Source organism: Anser brachyrhynchus (assembly GCF_964034855.1).
Source record: "Anser brachyrhynchus genome assembly, chromosome: 1".
Classification (NCBI taxonomy): domain Eukaryota; kingdom Metazoa; phylum Chordata; class Aves; order Anseriformes; family Anatidae; genus Anser; species Anser brachyrhynchus.
Window position 1 is genome coordinate 118778333 of NC_137694.1, and position 23853 is coordinate 118802185.

Below are 23853 nucleotides of genomic sequence, written 5' to 3' on the forward strand. Positions count from 1 at the left end.
AAACCCTGAGGACCAGCTCAGCGCTCTTCCCTGGCAAGCACAGAAGCGAACTTCCCTGTGCAAAGGTTAAGGACAGCCGTAATTTAATTTCTGCTTCCCCTTGGGGATACAAAGTTCAGCAGATGGGACAGCACAGAGCAGCGTCCCCACACCAAACAGCACCGAGACCGAGATAATGGCCCAGAAAAGAGGTTCCCTAGGCTCCACTGCCTGCAGCCTCATCCCAGCCCAGCCAGCCCTCCTGCTGTCCCATCAGGACAGCACGGCACCAACAGGGCAGTAGGGGAAAGGCAAGGGACAGCATGACCAGCTCCTCCCTTAAGTCATCAGTTTGCTGCTCATAGGCCTGGGCAATGGGTTATTTTTACATGCCTAACATCTGCCCTGGACACAAGTAATTTGCTGTGGAATTTATTTTTCCAGGAAAGAAAAAAAGGAGTTTTTTGTGCTATCATTTTTGCCTTCATTACTGCCCAATGATATGCCAAATTCTGGAGTGCCGAGGGCCCCAAACAGCCATTACCTTGTCCTGGCTGTGTTTGGCCTTCAAACAGGCAAATATAACTCTGGTAACTGCATAGAGGAAAGCTCAAAGAGGCCACTGGAGCCTTGTGCCTCTTGGGAAGGTGGTAGCAGATAAACAGGATTAGGGAATTTAGCATAGCTCAACCTGCCAATTTCTGCGAAAAGGAAATGTAGGCAGTGCCTGCAGCCCTGATTCAGAGGAGAAGCCTTTGAAATGCCTGCCAGGCCAAACATGTTAAGATACAAGCTGATTTTCCTCCATCCCGCGGTGCAGTGTGGGGAACAGCCCTCCTCTGTGGAGCCCACCCTGCGCCCAGGACGCCCTCCTCAGCAAGCAGGCCTGATCCTGCACTGCCCTAATTCAAACCTGCAAGAGGGTCTCTTGCGGACAAAAATGAGAAATTTCACCAAGGAAAGGTTTCCCAGGATAATCTTCATTTATTCATCTCTTTTTAGTTGGAGCCCAAGGGGAGCACACTGGGAGAAAGGGCAGGAGCAGTAGAAAAACAAGCTGCTGCTGCGTCATCAGCTCTGCGGTGGTCAAGCCCAGCTCAGGCGGTGTCACTGTACTGCCATGTCGGTAACACTCTCTATTATCAATAGCAGACGTGTCTTTTTGGCCCTCAGGCTCGGCTGGGGACGGTGCCTTGAAAGCGCAGAGCCAGCTTTGAGCAATTCAGTGAAGATGGGGAGAGTGGCGAGAAGGAATCAGAGCGGAAACCCCAACAGTCTCCACACCGCCCCGTGGCAGACCCACAGGGGTGCTGTGACAGGAAAGAGGACCCCCCTGATAACAGGGTGGCCCTTTCTGGTAAGTCCTCCTCGGGGAGCCCCTCTGGGGCTTGGTGGCACCCGTGCTGAGCTGGTGTGACACTGGCTTGCCCCAGCCAGGTCGGGGCGGCCATTTTCATCTTTGCAGCAAGGCTGAGCCTGCAGGCCTTGTGCCTCCGGGGCCTGATCTACCCCCAGCAGGCACAAACAGAAAGTAGCTGCATCCATACATTTCTTAGCTCTCACCAAGTCCTGCTAAAGTAAAGAAAACACTATGATTTTAGTGCATCAACCTGATTTTAAAAGCATTTATTTGCAGGTAGGGATCCACAAAAGTTTTGTTTTCAAGGTAGGTCTGGGCAGCCTTTTGTTTAAAATTCCTCTGCTCCTGCACAAATGGTGTCCACCACTGGCGAGTTATGCAGGCAAAGAATTAAGTGGGGAATCACTTTTGTTCCCTGCATCTGATCTGAATTTTCTTTCTTCCACAGCATGTGATATTTGTTCTCTCCCTCAGGGTACTCTTGTCCTTGGATGAGATTTCAGTGATGCTCTTAAATCCTGTTTGGACAGACTTCCAGCAAGCCACAGACAGCTGAAAGCCTGGTTTTGCAACGTGTGAGGTAGGACCATTTAATACATGTCATGATGAGAAGGCACTGGGAGAAGCTGCTTCTTGAGAAAAGGCCTAATGTGGTGGTCAGGTTTCCAAACCAATGCATCACTTTCAGACCTGAAGGACTGCAGGTAAACTGCTTTGTTGGCCCGCTCCATGGTGCCCCATGTCCACTGCCCACCTTGATGGCCCTTCCAGGAGTTCCTCAGGGACACCACCTGCCCCGCATCATGTTCAGCCTGGTCCTATTAATTCAGGAGCTGGCAAGAACAATTGGCAGAGCTCAGCAGCACCCAGAGGCAATGCTGAGGGCTGGGAGAAAGGTGGGAGACCTGGGAGTGAAGCAGGATGGTGACCACAACAATATGGTTCAATAACATGCCCATGGAGGTCCTGGCAAGCTGAGCTGTATCCTGTGTTGTCTGAGCACTGATGCAGTTGGATGTTAAATGATCATAAACTTTGGATCTGAAGCTTTACACAGGATCAAACTCTTGAGAAGAAACTCATTTCCCTCTCTTAGTCTTTCTCTCTCAAGTATGATGTACATCAAGTTACATCTATGCAGAGGTCACTCAGAACAGGCAGTAGAAGCTGCAGGTAAAGAAAAATGATCAAAGGAATGTTAAAAAATATCAAATATCCCACAGCAATCTGAAGTAATAGCTCAGCTGCTATAAAAGGTGAAATTAAACAGGACAATCTGTAAAGATGTGCCATTTCATGCCAGATAAAGGAGCTAGCTTCTCGTCTGCTAGACTGTTTTATCATCTGCTCTTCCAAGAATCCATCTCTGCTAGTAATGATGTCAAATAAATCTTCACTAAAATGTAAAAATGTTTATGATTGTACTTACTGACCCGTTCCTTTATTAAATGAGGACAATAGGATGATGCCCTGATATTTGCTAATGGGTTACTCCCATCTAACCTTTCCTTGTTCATTCAGATCATCTGTTTTCATTTCATCATACAATAGCTGCCAATAAAATTAAGCCAATTAAATTAAAGGTCTATTATGTTCTTTGAAATCAGGCGAGACCTTTTTTTTTTCCCTCAGTCAATGATCTGAGAAGATTTTTGATAGGGCAGCTGGGAAATCTGCAGCAGATTCTCATCTGCTGTAAATTGGTTTAGCTTTTCTGAAATCAATAGAGTGGCATCAGCTTACCCCAGATGAGGGCCTGAACCCTTACGCATATGAAGAAGCCTCAAGCCTGCGGTTGTGGCAAAATTTAAATCTGGAATTACTCCTTCATGCAATCTCAAAGACCTTGTCCGCATAGGGAAGTACTAACAGTTACATATAACATAAGTTCTGCAGGTAGGTATAGCATTAGCAGCCAGGTATGCAGTGCAGTTACACCATGATCTCTTCTCTATGTAAGTGCCCCTATTCCAGTATAAAATATGACCTTTTAGATTTCATTTTAAATGTGAGCTATTCCCAAGAGGCATAAGTTAGATCAATATAAGACTCCAGTGTCACATAGTAGTGTCTGCTGGAAGCTGCCTGCTTTGCTACTCTGATATAAAACATTTTACTGCATTTTTTTCCAGTTGAGGCAAGACCTTAGTATCTCATTCAGTGATTATTTAAATAAAAAGGCAAACAGAGGAGGAATGTTCTACATCCTAGCAAAATCCTAAGCTTTAGCCTTGAAATTCCATTTAAATATTTTAAGAACTAGTTCTGGACATTCCAGCTGAAAACAGTCTTTATTTGCAGACAACGCATTCACTCTGCCACATCTTTGAGTGACTTCTCATTTCTGGGCCAGGCTTCCAGTAATTTATTTTTTTTTTGTGGAAATCAGCTGCTTCTTGGAAAACCTCATTTAATTAGATCATCGTGATTGAAAAGGATAAGGCTGATAAAGCAGGGTGCCTGTAGTCTCCTGCCTTACCATGGGACAGACACTTTGTGAAGAGCTGAACATGCCCCTCAGACAGGATGTGTAAGTGAGGGGGGCTGACCCGTTTCAAATATCCCCTGTGTGACTCACCGGCTGATGTGGTCCCCAGTTCTGTCTCATCTTCTTTTTGTCCACAGTGTCCTTGGAATGCCTGATCAAAACACGACGGAAAATGTCCTCTCATGTGGTGGGACAGGGACAGATGCCTCCGGTCAGTCAGCGGGAGATGCCAGGTCACAGCCTGGATCTCCAACCCAACCAAGGCAGCGCCTTGGGGTAAAGACGTCTCAAAGGAGACATGCAAATCCCCTTGCACCTCCTCAGCAGTCGCAACCGGTTTGTAAGCCATACGTGGGACCGAGGCCATGGCCTGGCGAGGTCTGGGGGCTGCTGTAGGAGGCTGAGCTCTCAGCCACCAGGAACCCTTGGAGCTCAGCCTCCAGCAGCAGATGAGTGGCCTGCCTGGCGGAAACCCTGCGCTGTGGCAATCACAGCAGGGTGCGGGGATGGGGCAGCTCCTTCTGCAGGCACGGACGAGTGGCAGCCGCTTGTGCAAAAGGCCACGTGCTGGCATGTGGTCACGGGAGAGAGGAGGAGCTGCCAGAGCCGCTGGGGACTACCTCGAGGAGGCTTCCCGCAAGGTGTTGGGCTGCGGTCCCGTAGCCTCCTGGTGGGGTGAGGGACACCAGCTGGGACTAACCGAGTGCTTTCCTTCATTAGAGTGGGAGTGAGACTTGCCTTTCTGCAGTCCCAAATGGTAGGCCACGGGAAGAGAAAGTGTATCTGTTTTAGAGGCCCAGGATATCCTGATTGACCCGTTAGATGGCATAGAGGAGTGAGCTTACTCACATTTCCCCAGGAGGCATTTTTCTTTTTGAGTTTTAGTGTCTTTTCCCTAATAATAAAGAAGGGCTATAGATCTTTTCCATAAAATTCTTATGGCGTTAGTGAAAATTTCAGGAATAAACCTGGCAAAGACACCATCATTTAACTCACATCACAGTCCTGGATCCTTTTTTTCAATTTGAAAGTGTTGCATCTTTCTTAATATTCTCTCTGAATGCTCTGCCAGAAGACAGCTGCAAACCCATAAATCATACCAGTACCGCTAGTAAATTTTAATCTCCACCCCTCTGTTAGCCATCATCCTGAGGAGCTGGCACACACCTAGAAAGTGTTTTATTTGTCTTCCTACAGACTTGATGGCAAAGCTAGCACAATCCCCACCAAGCCTAGACAAACTCTGCTGTGAAAGAAAGGCAAATAAAGACCTGGAGGAGCTCTTTCATAAAGATTGAGAAGAGAGAAAATGCCTTCCCGCAAGCCTTAAAGCAAACGTGGGAATTAACACTGAACAGCTTTGTGTGTATTTCTAAGTGAAAGACTTTGTAAGCAAAGCTTTATTTAACTCTCTGCTGTCAGAAATTCAAACAGCGAAACAGCTCCTAACCCTAATTAACTCAAAATGTTTGACATCTTAGAAAAGCTTTGAAGCACAGAAGGGCTCTCTAGCAGCCAAACCTACAGTGCAGACCAGAAGTTTCCGTACTCAAACACTTTTTATTTGTATCAGGCATTGTATAAACTGCATGAAACCTCACACAAGATCCAGCAATGTCTTTTGCTCCTGGAATGCATTTTTCTAGGATAAAAGTTTTGAAGTGATCCACCCATTCCTAACTGTAAGCAGAAAATCCCAACTTCTTTTCAGACCCAAGGGGCATAAGATCAATACAATAGATACAGTCACAGAGTCTACGCAAGAGGGACTGACTGAGAGGAACAAGGAGGGAGGTGAAAATATCTCTTGCGACAAGATCAGGCCTTCCTCTGAGCTGATCTCCTCTGTGCCACCAAGCAGGGGACCAACCGGAGATACCCCGCGAAAGCTGCTTGCCACCACAGTCCTCACTCGGGCTTGAGATTGGCCAAGGATAGAAAGCTGAACAATCTCTTTCCTCAAAGGATCTTATCACTCATTTATGGGTTTCCAACTCCAAACAGTCTCTGAAACTATGCAAACAAGAACTGACTGCTCGCTGCCTGTTAATGACCCTTGTACGTGCGGTTTCATCAGCTCTGTGTAGAACTAATTTTTGCTGAACTGTCACAGCTGAGCTGCTGGAAACGCACACGTGTCATCAATTTCAAGAACCATAAAGGTGAAATTACTCCCGGGAGATCCACACCCCTCCTGTAATTGTCGAAATAATGGAGTTATGTTGGGATAGAAGAGGTGTAAAGAAAGACAATACTCGCTTGGCTCTTTATGTGCTGCATCAGGAAAACTTTATCATTTCTGCCATATCAGGCGGATTCTCTGATCACTCACACCTTTGTAACACAAGAGTGATTTTGACGAAATTCTTTGTTAATGATTACATCAGTAGAGTCACACCACTGAGAAGAATACGGCATTTCCCATTTGCAATGCACATTAGAAGCCTGTGATGATAACTTCCACAGAGTTACCCCTTTTCAGAAGTGAAGCAGTGGAGCTCAGATGCCTGGATTTCATCAAAGCCACACGCAGCTTTACAGCCACTTCCAGTTGCTCACACGGAAACAGCATCTTGAGATGCTTTACTACCCTACGGCTTACAGAAGCAAACAGAGTAGCCACAGCAGTGCCACAGGTAGCTGCTGCTTCTCGTCACGTGAAGCCTGGGAGCCCCAGCAGGAGAGCCTGGTGCCAGCAAGACAGGCAGGAGAGGGGATGCTAGCAGCTGATGTGATCACAGGAGGAATGGTGTTTGACCAAGAGAGGCAGCAGCAGAACGACTTCTTCATCTCCAGATCTGCCTCGTGTCTCTGATTCACTCACAACGGTGGGTTTTGAGAGGAAATAGAAAGATAAAAGTAGAAACTCGCTGAAGAAGATAATCTGAGTTTGTATATAGTTGCAAACCAGCAACCTTTCCCTTAAAGAATCACTGTCTTCAAGGTGCCCCCATGAGGGCTAGCACTCCCTTTGACCAAAAATGAAGTGTTGCTGTGATAAGGATGATCCCAGGGCTGTGGAAGATAGGGTACCATGTTTGGGGTTAGCCGGGGTGGTGTGCCTGGCCGTGGGGCTGCTCAGAGGGTTTGCTAACGGAGGTCATCTGGAGTGGTAACTCACACACATGGAGGAGCAAGCCTGGAAGGGATGGTGGAGAGCCCTAGCCCATCCTGGTGGGCAAGGGCTGTCCCTTGCTGACAATGGTGGAGGTGCCTAGATCCCGTGCAGCACGGGGCATGCAGCCGTGGCTCCCCCACCGTGCAGCTTGGGGGCCTGTCCACCACCCCACGTGTGCTGGGGAAAGATCCTACAGGGCATCCCTGGTGTCTCCACCGGGCTCTCCCCAGGGAAGATCGCCGAGCACTCTCCCTGAAGGCTTTCCCCTGGAAGAGTGGAAAACCACCAGCAGCTGTCAGCAGGGAAGCGCAATTATTGTAAGAGAAAGGGATGATGAGATAATGCACGGACGGGGGTGGACTGCAGCGAGAGAGAACAGCAGTCATTTTATAGTCTGATTTATCGAGCAGGGGTTATTTACGACAGTATCTATAGTTCAGTGATGGAACCACAGCTTTCGGGGGGGTGACGTGTCCCAGCCCAGCGCTAACAGCTGGGACACGGGCCTGTGTCATGGGTCCCCACTCTCCTTTTTGCCAGGCAGACCAGACACCTGGGGTGCTTTTTTTTCTTTTTTTTTTTTTTTTCTTCCTTCTTGTTTGCTAATGTAAACAAGAATTCCATTAAATTCATCTGGGAGCAAAAGCTGAGAGCACAAAAATCAAATATTGCAAGGCATACAGAATCACAGGGCCTGGCAGCACTGCACAAATGTGTCTGTACTTTTCCAATTCCAGAATAACTGGGAGAGACTCGGCTAGCCCTCTGCCAGACACAGGGACACATGGTGCCTTGTAAAACTCGGAGCTGAGAAGAAAGTGACGAGGCCGTGCAGCCCAGCTCCCTGCAGATGCGGAAGAGTGTCGTGAGAGCCTTGTGGATCCCGTCTCGCACTGCGGACGCTCTTGCTCCCAGCTGTGTCCCCAGCACCCTCCAGACTTCAGCACAAACAGGTACTCCTTGAGCCTTTTACCAGACTGAGGGGGAAACCAAGTCCACATGACAAGAGCATCAATTAAGAAAAGGGCTCGTTAACCCCAATCAGCGGCCAAGTCAATATGTCCAGACTGCATCCAGGACCTGTGTCACATGGGCGGACCAGCTTTGATTCCCACTGCCTCTGGCATTTCAGTGGCAAGCTGCATTTTGTGGCATAAATTTGTCCTTAGTTCACTCAAAAAGCTCTGTGTTTATCTTGGGATGTGCTTGATATAACACGATTTTCTCAATATCATCCTAGTAAGGACCTGTGAGCCGCAACCCGCATTCCTCTTGCATTTGATATTTTCAGAAATCAGCTACAGAAATATCCACTCCAAGGGGAACATCTCAGGGAAGAAGTTAAAGATGCCTTTTCAGAAAAATGTTGTTGTAGGAAACTGAGTCTTCTGTCAGGTTTAGAGCTTCAAAACCAGTTCCCCTTACAAAGGCGTGGTTTAAAGGAGAGCAACAGTTTGCATTTTGTTTCTAGAGTGACGTTTATTAAAAACGCCCAGAGTTAAGCACCTTTCCAGGGAATCTCACTTGTTCCTTTTCTGCCTGCAGAAGGAGGGCAGCCCCAGCCTTTCCCCATGGAAGCACACCGAACCTGACACCACACAGCACCTAGGTCTCCCATCTTTCACTCCAGTTCAGGTGAGGAAGCACTGAAAAGGGCTCTGCTGATGCAAAACTGTAGGAAGCAAGATAATCGTAGGCACAGTGGTTGTGGTGATGTGGCACCTGTGTAGGATAGGAATAAGGCAATTTGTTATGAGAAGAACCAGCAACAGAACCATGGACTCTGGGAAAACTGGCCGTGCTGAAGGAGCACGAGACACCTGAAAAAGCTCTGTCAACACGCTAAGTAAATACACTACAACAACCAAGATGAGCTCCACGATGTAGCGGGTGGCCAGAACAGGTTTTTCTCTGTCTGTGCACACACACGCACATTTATAAATACACATGCAGGCACACAAGCGCATATATTCAGGTAGAAGTATTATTCAGACAGAGGTCTAATTTTAAGTCGATGATGCCCACTAGAGCAAGACGTAACCAGCAATTTGGAAGCATTTTGAAGCGTTTCATTTTGTGGGTGTAGAGCCGCCAAGTCGCTCTGTAGAGGCAGCAGTGCCTCTCTCCTCGGGAGGCTGTGCTGCACGTCCCCAGAAGGCAGGCTGATGCCTCCACTTTGCCCTGTGCCTTCCACTCCAAGCCGGTCCTAGGCGACAGATAGCATTTGCTGCGTTATCACCTCCTCCTGCCCCTTTCGCTGGAGTTTACATCAGCCCGAATCTGGCCGGGCTCATTTAAAGAGCTGTCAAAGAAAATGTCACCGTGTTTTCCTAAGCACAAAGGGATTTACAGAGCCTAGCGCAGCAAGTAGCAATGTAAAACCCACTTGCTTTACAAGCACAATCTTGCTGATGCAAAGCATAAGACATATGCCGAGGGAAAGTTTAATGGTCACCTGGAAAAAGCATTAACTTGAACCACAACCATTTTCTAATGGCATATTGTGTATGTAACAAAACACCCACAAATAATTTCGGGACCAGGGATGTTCCCCCTTCTAATTGTTTTCATCATGGGGGCCGCCAGGGCTCTTACGTGCGCTTTCGACTGCCGCTGTGAAATATGTGTTCCCTGTTTGTTCTTGTTCTGCCTCTGCAGGAAATCAGGGACTCTGGCTTCCTGTAGGCTGCAGATGCCTTATTCTTTGTATTCCCCAAATAGGAAGTCCTGGGGTCATTCTGCCAAATATATGGAAACTCAATTTCATTTCAACGCAGGATTAATCACTAGGAAGTGTCAGGACATTGATGGTCCGATAACAAGACAGTTACAGCAGAAACCTTTTATGGGCACCAGAGCTAAAGCGTTTGGCGACAGACATGAAACTGTACGTCTCTGCATCAAACGGGGAAGGAAGGCTACCTGATGAGAATTAATGCCGGCAATTGTGGTAGCCGTGGTTTTTTTTTTAATGCCCTGTAAACCTCACCAAACTTTTATCCCTCCTTAGATTTTTCAGAGGAAGGTAGATTGCTCGTGATGACTAACCCCGGTTTTTGATGACTAAGCTCTATGTTTTTGCTCTGCAAATCACAACAGTCTGCAGCGAGCGTCCTCTCGCTTACAAAGGGCTGGCAATCACACACCTCCGCTCAGCTGAAGGAGAGGCTTCTGGTTTGCACCCTTGCGAGTCAAAGACCAGTTGCCAGTGCATGTGAGTCAAAGACCAGTCTCCTGTTGCCAGTGCGTGTGAGAGGGGGGCAGGTTTTCCAGGCTAGCAGATGCAGTAAGAACACTGGGAAAAAAAAAACAACAACAAACACTCGCTATATTTAAGTCCATAAGCAATTAAATGGAGCTTCCCCAAGCGTGTTCAGACTTCCTGCCTAAAACATTACCCAAACACAGCCAACGCCATCTTGCTGGGAGATGAGCAGCTGTTGTTATCCCACTTTAAAGGCTGGGTGAAGTGAGGTGCAATGACAGAGTTTGGTCTGCACCCACAGAGTTGGGCTCTTCTCCAGCACCCAAATATCGACAGCAGCAGCCTTTATGCAGTGCCCAGCCTCCGCTCAGGGCTTCAGATAGCTTGCAGAAGGGCTGCTTCACATAGCATCCAGTTTTGGGCCCCATCAGCATGACCTTCCCGTCTGAGCGGGTGAGCTCCTGCAGGCCCCGTCTCTCCTACTGCACCCTGCTCAGCCCGTTAGATATTTTAACACTTTTTCTGAGGTCTGGTTTTAGGGACAGGTACAACATTATATTACCGTGACACTGGGCCGTGTTCATCTTAGCTGTAGTGGTAACAGAAATGCAGTTCTGCAAGCGATTAACATGTTTTATGGCAAGCCATTAAGGAAAAGACAGGGTTGCGTGAAGTGTTTCATGAGTAAAATGTCACCTCCTGCCTTAAAGGAAGAGATCTGTCCAAATGTTAGATTTTGCAAAGACAGCACACTTCTAAAAACATACTCAGATTAGCATTTTCTTGGAGGAATAGTTAAAGGGGAGGGAGGAATCTCCTTCACCGCCAGCAAGAGCTCCTTCACAGAGACCAGCAGGCACACGGTGCTGTGCCTGAGTGCTGAGGAGCTCTTGTCTGCTCTGCAGAGCCCCTACCAGCAGCTAAGCTGCCTGATTTATGTCAGCGACGGCTCCTAAAGGAGGCTGAGCTTTTATGTGGAAGGAGGTGATTTGGAAGATTTATTTTAATGTCTTCCCCGAATGAAATAAGCTGTATTCTTCTGCGGGTACGAATTCTGCTTACTACGTGGCTTTTCCTGGCCTACCTAACCTGGTTTGGGAAATAATCGCTTTTTCCCAGCAAAACTTCTGAACGTCAGCTTGACTGAAGAGGCCGATGCAGCAGCAAGCACACATAAAAGAGGGCAGCCCAGCAGAAATTAAATATAAAGGTGACAAGAGGCAGGAAACGTGGGATAAAAAAAAAAAAACAACAGGCAAGAAAAGGATTCCCAATTGTAAATCACTTTTGTCATGGGCAAAACCCAATGGAAAAAAAGCCAAAACAGCTTATCAAAGAAAGAATCTTGCTAAAAGCCTGTCACGGGCTGAGTCCAAAAGAAAGACATCAAAAAAGGCACAAAGTGTGGTCCCAAAGGAAATGGCCGTGCTCTAGAGGACACAGCAGCTGGGGGTGCGAAGAAGCTGAGACCCAGAAGAACAGATCCTGCTGAAATTTGTTGTGATATCTGTTTCAGTATTTAAATCCTGAGTTGGAATAGACAAAATACATGAGGAACAGCATTTCATCAACTGAAGGGTTTCCCCAGGAGCCCTGGGCAGGCTTGTGGGGTGCACACGCGTGGATCAGCCGCAGCCTGTGCTGGTGGGTGCGAACAAAGGGGATGTGCCTGGCTCCGTGCCGGCCAGCTCCAGCTGCTCTGGGAGGAGCTGGCACCAACAAGGAGCCTTCAGGGCCTTTTCCAGCCCTTGGGAGGCTGTTCTGGCACTGACGTCTTCTTCCATGTCCCTTAAGGACATCTCCACGCAGCTGGGAATGGGGAAAGGGGCGAGGGGTCCAGCAGGGATATACCGAGAATAAGGCGACCAGCAAGCAAGAATTACGTTTCGGAGAAAAGAAGCAAGGAGCAGGATTTCAACACTTGTTCCCTGTTCCATGCCAGAGCAGGAACTGAGTTTTGGATGGCTTCATCATGGGGAGAGGAGGGAGGAGAAGGGAGCGGGGGAAAGGGCGAGGGGAGCATGTGGAGAAAGCAGGAGAGGAGCCCTCGGCGGCAGCCGGCATGGGCTGGGGCAAAGCCAGCGTGCCTGAGGTCAGGCGTGAGGAGCACTTAGTCCTCAGCATGGCCATTCATTTCCTCACTGTTTTAAAAAAAAATACATATATTTGTAGGACCATTCAGGGGAGGGAAGCTCTTTGAATCAGTGCCTGGCTGTCAGGGGCCGACCCTGATGAAGGCAGGAGTAACTCAGAGTGCTCCTTTCACACCAGCTCCCCAGGTGTCCGCCCGGTTGGATGCCATTAGGGCTGATCTCACCTGACCCTACAGTGCTGTCACGTTGATGTAGCGCCAGCGATGGCTCTTACGGGCTCACCTCCCAGAGCAATTTAGGGGGGCTTTCTTTTCCTGCCTTGACATTCTTCTTTAAAGGTCCTCGGCTTGTGGAAGTGTGAAACCTTTCAGATTCGTGACAGGAAATTCTTCAAAAGAAGGTGTTTTCTCTGTACTCCACGCCATCCTTGGAGCTTCTTGCAGCAGCTAAGCTTCTACCCTAAGGTGCCCTTGATCGTGTTGCTGCTTGCACAGCACTCCAAAAAGTGTACTGCCCATTTCCAAAACCCACGGATCGCCAAAGGAAGCCTCGAAGCTGCCTGCACACTGCTGGGTGCTGAAGATGCAATTCCTTTCCCCACGTGAGCATCTGCCGGGCTCCGCAGTGCTTCTTGCAGGCCAGGAGGTCACTTCTGGTTTCAGGGCACGGGCTGCAGCCTCTGCAAACGAGGACTTTCCTGCCCCATACAGCCCTGGACGCTGGCCAGGTAGGGATGGCGCTCAGGCACCACCGCGGCTCTGCTGCGTTCCTCATGCGTGCGGGGAAGCCCTTGGAGGACAAGCTGCCAGACAAACGCATCCCCAGGAGGGGATAACCCGGGTGAGCATGGCCACGGGGTAAAGAGATGCTTGAGCCTGTGGAGGCGACGGGAACCAGGCACTCGGAGAAACATTTTAAAGACACCCAGTGGGGTTTCCAGAAGACCCCCATGTCCCAACCCATTTATTTCAACAAAAGCTGGGGACCAACAGGCTTCCAAAAAACCCATCACCAAAAAACCCTCTGCGCCAGCCGTTCCCCTGGCCGGACGGCGGTGAACCGGAGTGTCCACGCTCGCTCGTTGAATTATCTTCAACGCAGGGTCCAGCATCTGCACGGCTTGGCTCCGTCACGCTGGCTCCGCGCCCGCTGCAGGAGGACACGCAGCACCTGACGGAGCACGCAGCCCGCTGCCGTAACAGCGCCAGCCCATCCAGAAACGCGCTGGCTGCTCAACACGAAGCAGCAGAGGGGGGACTGAGAACAGCAGCGCGCTGCTTCGTGTGATCTGGGGGCAGTGGTGCTAAGTGCCCTGAAAACTGATTTACCGTCTCGTTGAACCACGGCCCGCGCTGCTTGGGAAATTTGGAATAACATTTCCAGAAATACCTAAGTGCTCATGATGAATTTTACTGCCAAAAATTAATTTCCTTCATTTCCTCTTTTTCCTCCCACTTTCTCCCCTTATTCCCATTGCTGTTTCAGGAGCAAAGAATTGATGTCATTGCCATGAATAGCTCTGAATTCATTTGCTTACAGTTTTGGGCAGGGAGATTTTTTTTTATTATTTTTTTTTTCCCACCAGAAGGTCTTATTGCATTCATTCTCTCCTCCTTCCTTCTTGCACCTATGTCCGGCCTCTTCCTCCCTGCACTAGCATTTCGAGACTCCCCCTCGCCACCCTCCTAGTGGAGGCATCACTACTGAGTCATCCCTCCGCATCCAGCCCGTTGCTAATCCACCTCGTGCCGTTTCCTTTGCAAGGGCTGCTCACTCTTCTTCCCCACGTCCACCCCAGCGGTCCATGCTCTGAGCACCTTCACCCTCAGTCGCCCCTGTTACCCCCTCTCCAAATTTTCTCTCTCCTTCCTCTGGAGTCTGCATTATTTAAGGTGATGCCCGCCCCTTTCCGCTACCTGCTGTTTATCTGAAGGCATCCCTCAGATGTCCTCCCAAGCTTCTGGCCTTTATTTTTCCTCACACGAAACTCACTGCCTTATCCTCATCCTTACAGTCACTGAGGGACGGTAGGGATGGGCTTGGCAACCTTTCCTTCTGATGGTTTTCCATGGGAAATAGATTTCCCTGTTCGGTTTCTGCTTTTGTTTCCCTGCTCTGCTCCGGGAGCCAAAGTCCCGAGACATCCTCCCAGAGAGGAGGCGGCCCCAAAGGAAGGAGGTCCGGCCGCTCACCGAGGCTGGCGGCACAAAGGAAAAGCCTCTCCAAAAGCCTCTTTGCGCCTTTGTGCTGCGGAGGGTGACTCAGAAGACAACCCTAAGCAGACCGTCTGTGCAAGGTGTGAGAGGACGTCACAGGTCCTCCAGGTCTTTCCTTCCTCCTCCTGCGGCCCTTTGCTTGCGAGCAGGTCTCTTCTCAGGCTGCCTCTGCCCGGGTGTCTGGGAGCTCAGCAACACCTGGGATGAGCGTCGCAGGAGGAGGGAGCGATACTGAGTGTTTTTCAAAGAGGAGCTGGGGCTCCTCTGAAGCGTTTGAGTCCTCATATCAGAAGCCGGTTGTTATCACTGCGGGGGAAACGCACTTGAGAGAAGCCAGCTGCAGTCAGGGACCACGATAGCTGATAGCTACAATACAGGAGGCTGCGTGAGTTTTTACGTCAGGGTCAGGAGCTTCTCCTCTGGCCCGTACCAGCCTCTTCGTGGTTCCTGCCAGAGAAGTCCAGTGTGCAGAACGGAGGTAAAAGACGGGTGGGGAACAGGGTACAGCTCATCCAAAGACCGTTCTTTCAGAGGTGTATAAACGCAGCCTGTGTCGCCACGATGTCAGATGGCAAAGCTCAGTCACCCAAGTAAAAGGGAAAGTTACAGGGTGCTTTGCCAACAAAAAGAAAGAAAAAAAAAAGTGTTGAAGTGGCAACAAACGATTCGACCAATAACAGCAACAACCTTTCAGCAACTATTCAGGCACTGGCTATTCAGCCAGTCGCTTTTGCTGCCATTTTTATTAGCCACATAGGATGGAGGTTATACGACCCTATCCGGGTAACATTGTTAAACCAGGAAAAGATACGACAGCAAAACAGTTTTTCTGTGGCTTAATTAAATGGCCTCGATCCAAACTCCACTGAAGTCAATAAGAAACCTTGCCACTGCCTTTAACGACTTTGCATGACTGAATACTCCCAGCAGGGCTTTAATAGGAAAAAAGAGTGAAGTTCAAGCTGCAAAATACAAGATAGACTCTGTACAGCAGGAAAGCTGTGCTGACATGCTTCCGTGGCATAGGTAGCTCTCACTGATGGGACAAAGGGGGCTCTGACCTGATGGGAGAGCTGTGGGGATCTGCATCTTCGTTTTCTCTCTGTGGACTCAAGGAGCCACTTGTGATTTACATGAATAAAATATATTTTTTTTTAATTATAAAATGTACGCTGTCAAAGGGCCAAAATGCACCTCTGTACGTCTGGGAGAGGTAGAGTGTGCTGACACCCAGAGCTTGTTTTCTTGCTGTGCCAGATCTTGATTATGCTGAAGCGAATGGAAACACTTCCACAGAGTTCAGCAGGACGGTGATCTCCCCGGGAAGGGCTGGCACTGTGCAGGGCACACTGTTGCACACTCTGGACTTGCCGGTGCTTTGCAGACTCCTTTTTGTAGATGCTTCTTGTTTATAAGTACTTAGATTAACGTTGCAAAAACAAATAGTCTAATGTTGTTACATTTTAAGGGCACATTAACTCGAAAGAGCAGCCAACTTTGTTGACTAAAATGATTTACACAACTCTAAGGCCACTAAACAACTATTTCTCAATGTCTCATCAGCAGCGCAGGGGAGCAGGAGCTAAAAATGCCGCAGCTCAACAAACAGTTCTGTGTTCCTGCTGTTGATAAGTACATGATGTTTCTTTGTAAATAAAAGGCTGTCAGGGGTTGCTTTAATTTAAAAAAAAAAAAAAAAGGCAACACCACAAATAAATAACATGAATAATTTCTAGGCATGTACTGTCCTCTTTCCCTCCTTTCATTTCCCTCATATGACTCCATTAAACTATCCCCAGCAAATCCTCTGCACTATGCCCAGGGTTCCCAAATTACCTTCAAAGAGGCGGCTGTGTGGCCAAGAAGCAGCCCCTAACACGGCTGATATAACGCGACAGCCCTTTGGTTGGCAGGGACAGGAATGCCCACGTGCCAGTAAACAGCATTTACATGAAGGGATCATCCAGAGTGCCCAGGTTGCCTGAGAGATGCTGAACATCCTCCACCACCAAGGATGTGGAAGAAATTAGTTTTTTTAGAGGTCTCCGTCTAATGCCCATTGCAGGTGGACATTGATTAACAGCTCAGTCAGGATTTCTACTCTGCCAGTCAAAGGCAAGTGCCCAGGTGCCTCGCCAAGGAAGCCGGATAAAGTGGAGATGTTTTTTAACAAAGCAGGCGAGGGAGGTGTAAGACAAACAGATGGAAACTGAATTCAGAAAAACATTGTGCTAGCAGGCATCTAATAGTGAGAGCAATCAATCAAGGAGCTCATTACCAAGGGACACTGTGCAATCCCCATTTCTTGATGTCTTTACATCTAGAGAGGCAAAACTGTCCTAACAGGGCACTGTTCAACCAAAAGCTGTCATGCTTGATTTTAGGACCTGAAGGATAAAATCCAAAGTCTTCCACCGTACAAAGGTCAAGCAAAGTGAGGACAAAGGATTTAAAAAAAATTGAAGACTATGAATGGAGCCATTAAAAAGCCTCGAAAAGTTTTTTGTCTCTGTCAAAAACGTAGGAGAAGCAGGATGGGAGAGCATGTTTTGCAGCTGAGCCGCAGGCAGGGAAAATACCAAGAGGCACTGCACGGCTCCATCTGGTTTGGTAATTTCTTCGGCCATGGCTGCCAAACAACAAAGACATCCTCGCTGATGTGTTGACTCCAGCAGGTCTAGTGAAGCATGAACCCTGCCAGCTTTCACAGCTACAGAAAGAGATGAGAACCACTGTTTAATGTCATCCAGTCACATAAAACATAAATATGTCCTAACGGAGGTATGCAAAGCACTCGCCTTACTTCCTCTGCTACGCCAGCTCAGAATGTGTTGTGCTGCTGCAGTAAAAATGGTCAAACTACTGAATGTCAGATCTGGGGCGCACCTCTCCTATCTTACACTGTCTGTCTTTTCCCTTGGATTTCCATCTGTTCTCTGCAGGGAGCAAGAAAGCCTGACTGTAAGTAGACAGACGTCTCGCAGACTTGATTCTCACTCGGGTCCTACATCCTTACTGCGCGTATTCATTACACAGCTCTGTTCTGCCACACGTCTGGTCTTCTGCCTGTGATACGGTTATTTGCCAGAAATGATTTCAAATAGAGCAGACAATGAGCCTGTTACTTAGTTTTCTGATAATTTTGTTCTGTCACCCTGAGCCAAAATGATAACATCGGTGCTCAAACAGCTCCTACACAGATGCTGTCTGAGCCCCGTTCTCCTCCTGGAGATTTGCTGACCGGCACAAGACAGAGCAGGAAAACATCGCTTTGAGAAACATTTGGCAGTATCTCCGGGATGCAGGGATAAGACCACGCATTGAACTCTCTTTACATAAACACCAATAGGGGATAAGTCAGAACTCTTGAAATCGGTATGTCACCTTATTTCAACATCCAGCTAAAGTTTGATGTGAAAGTTCAGTCAGAGCTGTATCTGGCCCCGTGATTTATAGTGTTTACTGAACTTGGGAGCCAGCATGATGGTAAAATATCCCAGATATCTCTTTAATCTGGATAGTTTACATCCAAAATCATATTTAACTGCTGGAGGATGGGGAGGAGGGAGAGTCACGTTTTGGGCTGTGTTTTATGCTGTGCTTCTGTCCTTGGGCTGGAGAGGAGAGGAGAGGAGAGGAGAGGAGAGGAGAGGAGAGGAGAGGAGAGGAGAGGAGAGGAGAGGAGAGGAGAGGAGAGGAGAGGAGAGGAGAGGAGAGGAGAGGAGAGGAGAGGAGAGGAGAGGAGAGGAGAGGAGAGGAGAGGAGAGGAGAGGAGAGGAGAGGAGAGGAGAGGAGAGGAGAGGAGAGGAGAGGAGAGGAGAGGAGAGGAGAGGAGAGGAGAGGAGAGGAGAGGAGAGGAGAGGAGAGGAGAGGAGAGGAGAGGAGAGGAGAGGAGAGGAACACATCCATGGGGAAGGGCAAAGGCCTTGGGATTTCCCCCCAGATGTGTGCCACAGGGCAGGAGGCTCAAATGAGAAAGGCATGGGCCAAGCTTGGCACATGAGGCAGCTCAACTGACTGCCCCTCCCTGGGAGTGAACAAACCAACAATTCAGTAATCGTCCCCCTGGGACACGTAGCTATGCATCTGGATTTTTAAACACCATTTTTTACATTATTTATAATATAAACACACATATGCATATAAAACTCAAGAGACCTTTTCTTGAAGATGTTTAAATATGGTGGGAAGCTGTCCCGCTTCCCTGCCGGCAGGGCCCTGACATGTCTCTCGTGTCCAGATGATATCCCCCTCCTTTCTCCACAGATGTCTTCAGGAGATGGTGGAGGTTTTGTGCTTGCTCCAGTCCATCGGGAACTGCTGGGGCAAGGGATAAACCTCCACAGGGGACACGGGACGAGGTGAGACCAAGCTGCCCCAGGGCAGGAGCTCTGCCGTGTCTGGGCATTGTGTGAAAAGTGAGGCCTGCCATCCAGAGGGCACGGCAGCTCAGCTACGTCGGTGCAATGTCAGGAGTGGCAGGACCCCAAACTGCCACAGGTCCCAACACAAAGCTGCTGCGGGTGGCACCGGCACGACACAACACCCGGACCAACACCAGGCCCACCCACAAGTGCAACGCTGGCTTGTTGGGATGGTGACGAGACCGAACAAGGCCCCGGGCTTCTCCAGGACACCATGACAAAGACATGGTCCGACAGTGCTCCCTGAAAAGCCAGCGTTTTCTGACCTTGAGTCCTGAAAACACTCATCACCGGACAGTCGAGGAGGCAGACCCAAGTGATTAAACCAGCAAGAAAATGCCAGAGAGGAGATGATTTCACTGCACTATTGAAAGCACATTTCAACAGATAAGCCTAGCAACAGGGGCCCTGTCTCCAGGCTGACTCCCAACAATGAACTCCTGCTATAGCTCCCTGTCATCCCACTGCACTGCTGCGGATGAGTGAGTGAATGAATAAATAAATAATGTATTGCAGCGTTCGTGCAATAAGCCGAATATTAGCATGTGGCTCTCAAGGCGACCTTTATCGAAGCAAGCAGCATTTATATTGGAGAAATTTATCTAAAAATAAATGATTATCGCTCATGTATACATAGAAATACCGAGGGCAAGATATGACTTTCTATAACATGAAATGACTCATTTTCCCCCTGAAGTTTTAGTGAGTGTCGAAGATATGCACTTCTAAGAGTGAATCACTCCAAATGGCCACTGGGTGACTGGCTGGGATTGAACTAATCGTGGGGAGGAGAGCTGACGTAAGAGCCAGGGGACTGGGAATGCATGGGCTATTTGCAGGGCAAGGATGGCAGGCATTAGCACTCAGTTGTCACTAGTAAATCTTAGATTGCTTTGACAGGTGGCAGATTGCGAGACATGAACGGCTACAGCTTCCAGGGGAACACTCTTTTCATGGAAAGTGGGATGAGGCCAAGGGAACAGCCCATATTTCTTTTTTATGTGTGTGCACAAACACACACACACGTGTATATATAGCTGTAAAAAATAAAGCGTATCTTTTATGGATAAGTAAACTAACTTGAACCCTCGTTTATATTTGCTAGCTAAACCCAGGAGTAACAACTCAAGCTTTCTGGAAGCAAAGCTCAATTGCCAGCCTCCAGAACAAGCCAAAAAAAGTTATGGTGAGTTATCTACAAGCCTCATAAGCACGAGAGAATCCAACGGCCCCCCAGATATTCATGGGAGAGTGTGAGGCTGGATTCAAACCACTCCTGGGACAAGCACTGACCAGATCGCGGTGCCTGAAGTGTTTTCCAGCCACCCCTGTGAGTATACGTTATAAACACATAAATATCAGCTTCATATTGGAGCCATGTCCAGAGGAGGGAAGTGAAAGAGAAGCAAGCCATGCCTTTTCAGACGAGTTCACGGCTTTTAGCAGTCTCCCTTTACACGCTGCTTACAGCAGCCTGGCTGATAGGGAAGGAAAGGTCCCAAGAAAGCCCTGCCATCCGGAGGAACTCCTCCTCCTCCAGAAGCAATGTAAGCACAGCTGTACTTTGCAATAACAAATGCCAGCCATGCAACCCATCGCCCAGTTAAAACAGGCTGCAGCAGCAATGCACCAGTGCCGTGTAAGTGGCTGGACGTGCAAGCTCATGTTGTACTACCAGCTACTTGTAGCCTCCTGCATACGGCCCCGTGCCTGATGCATGTGTGGGCGGCTTATACCTGGTGAATTCAGTTGCCGAGCTGGGGTCTCGCACGCACTTTGCACCTTGCTAAGGAACTGCTTGGTATGGCTGGGTCTTCTGTTCTCCAGCCCTGTGGAGAGCAGCCAACGCAGCTTGCCCTGCGTTTTGTAGGGATGTTTGTGGAAACAAGTGACACTGGGGTACAAGTTTTGCTGTGGGCTATAAGAAAACATGAAAATCAAGCCAAACTGATTCAAGCCAAACTTGTTGCGAATGAATGTTTCCTCAGAGGACAGAGCTGTCAAGCAGAAGGTCTCTCAGAGAACAGGAGAAACCTCTTTTGACTAATACAATCTGCCAGAAAGGATGAAATACTGGAAGGAGTTTGAGAATGAAATGCGGGTATTCCCAGCACTGCCACAGTGATTTTGTGTGACCTCTTTGAACCGTAAGCTCTGCCTGCCCTCCCAAGGCAGAGACAACAGGAATGCGTGTGGTTTCACCCCCTCCTAACGCACCAGACAGGTAGGGATTTTAAGCCGATGAATTATTTGCTGTAAACATTCTTTTCCACTTTGCTAATTGTTCCCATACCCACTTGGGTGGCTATAAATGTGTTTGCGATTATTGAAGAAGAGAGGGGTGCAGCTGCGCTCCATCCCCATGCAAACCCTTCACACCACGAGGCTGCAGTCAGCCCGTGCCCAAGGCACAGAGCTGTGCAGCTGCACATCCACAGCCAGCTGCTGCTGCAGGGAAAGGGCCGGCCTCGCTAATGAGCTTCACACAGGAGCACAACAGGAGGGCAAACCACTCGTTTTTTTTGCTGACATGGAGTTATTCAGTTGCACTTCCCGGTCCCATGGTAACTCGTGGCCAAAGCCACAAAGAAACCCCAAACTAACCTGATGAACTGTTCCAAATACTGGTATGTTTTCATTTCCTCTTCCTGAGAACAGTCATATAAAAATCATATGAAGCCCTCTAGCCTCAAGAAAGTGGAGCCCTGGACAGGGAGTAACTCGTGATTTCTAATGAAATGAAAGTTTCTGGGTTCTTTTGGGAAGAATTCCAACAGCTCGGCTCTTACAGTGGTGCAGCTTATCTAGAGGGAAATGTCCTGTACACAAATACGGACAAACTGCTTTCCGATCCCACAGCACCCCAGCTCTGCTCTGATTCCAAAGTGGGTAAGTGTTAACTGCAGTTTCCATCCTCCACCAGAGGACATTCAGAGGACTGTCATGCCAGTGGGTGAGAAGACTTGAGAAACCACACAGACGAGATCTAAAACCTGCACATGTGAGGCTAGGGACTTCAATGCGACATGCTTATTTAACACGGAGCCAGGTTTTCTGTCTTATAGCACGCAATAGTTGATACCTGAAGGACAGACTCTGGCATGAGCAATTTTGCTAAGTATATTCTATTTTCAATGGCTGAGACTCTCCTTTGGAGAATAATTAAGTGTGCGATATATGGTCTAAAACAGCCAGGAAAGAGATTGAAAATACAGAAAATTGAAAGGAAATTATTTCAAACTGGAGCGCCTTGACTCTGGAAACTAAGTTATAAATGCTTTTGAGAACCTGCATTTATTACTTGCAATAAATAACTTTTCTTCCAAACACGCCTTTGTGTGAGAGACAGATTAGCAGTGCAAGTGGAGCATATTTCTGCTGTGCAGAAGTTACTTATTTTAGAATAATGGACGTCACAAATTGGCCCTGCATAGCAACACTCATTGGAAAAAGATCACAGCTCCACTTAACACAAAAGTGCAATCTTGAAGCCCATTGAAACTGAAGTATCTTCACAGGGCAAGCACTGAAGTAGCGCCTCATTTGCGTAAAGCCGGACAATTGCTCCTCTTCCGTACACAAAAAACCGCTTAGATATCTGCTGTGCAGGGGGAAAGGCTCCTTAATCACATTACAGAAAATGAACATCCCAAGGTTAAATCCTGGTGCTGTGGAGTACATCGGTGCTTTATAAAGTCATCTAAACAGGATTTATACCCACAGATCTTCATGCTGCAGTGAACATATGGAGCTTACCTTTAAAGTCGGGGGGATGCTTCTTCCTTGTAAGAAAAGCAGTTCTGAAAAACAAATTTAGGTACATAAGGTCTGATTCTGCACTACATTAAGCCTGTTTTACAGTTGTGTCACTGCAGTGAAAATCAATGGAGTGGCACTGGTGAAAAAAAAAAAAAAAAACACACAAAGTAATGGTGAGTATTAGCCCGGGCTCTTTAGAAAGCAGTTTATGTAGCCATTCCCTCAGGTTTTCTCCAAGTCCATTATGCTAGCTGTGATGTGGCAAGAGGATGTAGGAAAAAAAGGCCGTGAGATGGCAAACCCATCCACCTTTGTTCACCTGTTTTATGGCATTCCTGTCTTTCTGCCTTTGCATCATAACTCTGCTTTCCTTCAAGGAAAAGAAAACTATCAGACCTAGATTTATGCTCGCTAAGTGAGCTTGCTTTCCTTGCAGTTTTTTCTGCGAGAAGCAATTACACCTGGATTTGTTCCACTGCTTCTTGCCATCCTGGCAGGACAGCTGGGAGCACGGGCCATAAGTGAGCGCAGTAATAAATGGGAGCAGGGGACGGCTGCTGATTTACACCGGCGGAGGATCTGTCTCATGAGGCTTGCTATCAGGCATGTCACTTCATTTCTGGAGTCTCCACTGACAGACATGGAAAAACTGCTCAAAATATTGCAGACCCTTTCAAAGTCACCTTGAAAGCGCTTCTGTCTGAGCAAAAAGGCGGCAGCTCCTCTGCTGCCACGTGTGTCCGTCCCAGGGCCCACTGCTCCCTGCCAGCTCCTCCAGGATGCCCTGCTTGGGGCTGGATCCAGCCCCACCAAAAATTTCATCCCAAAATTTGCTATGGGCTCCCTCTTTGAGACTGAAACCTTCTGTGCCTCATTTGCCTACCTCCAGTGCCAAAACAACAGCATGCCCTCTCACCCACCCTCCGGCTAGTGCATCAGTTTTTGGGGTAGCACCTGCCCCACGCTACTTCACGGTGTGAAACTCTGTTCAGAGCTTAAAAAGCAAAGGTGGGTTTCACCTTGTGCCCTTTTTTTTGTCCGAGCAGCCCTACCCAGGGCTTGGGCACAATAATCCCGAGCAGCGGGAGGGCAGGCTGGGCGCTGGGGCTCTGCTTGGTGTCACCAGGCCCAGCTGGCTGCGGAGGAGGCTGGCGTGAGACAGCTGGCAGCAGAGAATCGCAGGAGCTGGGAGCAAAAGAAAGCCCAGGTGA

The 23853-nt window shown here is 48.4% G+C and overlaps 1 long non-coding RNA gene across 2 annotated transcripts; it reads left to right on the forward strand.

Moving 5' to 3' along the window:
* Window positions 1–3922: 3922 nt before the first annotated feature.
* On the forward strand, window positions 3923–22623 carry LOC308176104. Of its 2 annotated transcripts, none has more exons than XR_013938075.1 (3): window positions 3923–7898; window positions 8491–8580; window positions 18726–22623. It is a non-coding gene; the product is annotated as an uncharacterized lncRNA (long non-coding RNA). The 2 variants fall into 2 exon arrangements; XR_013938076.1 differs by having other exon boundaries at window positions 3923–6655; window positions 7683–8580.
* The last annotated feature ends 1230 nt before the right edge of the window (window positions 22624–23853 follow it).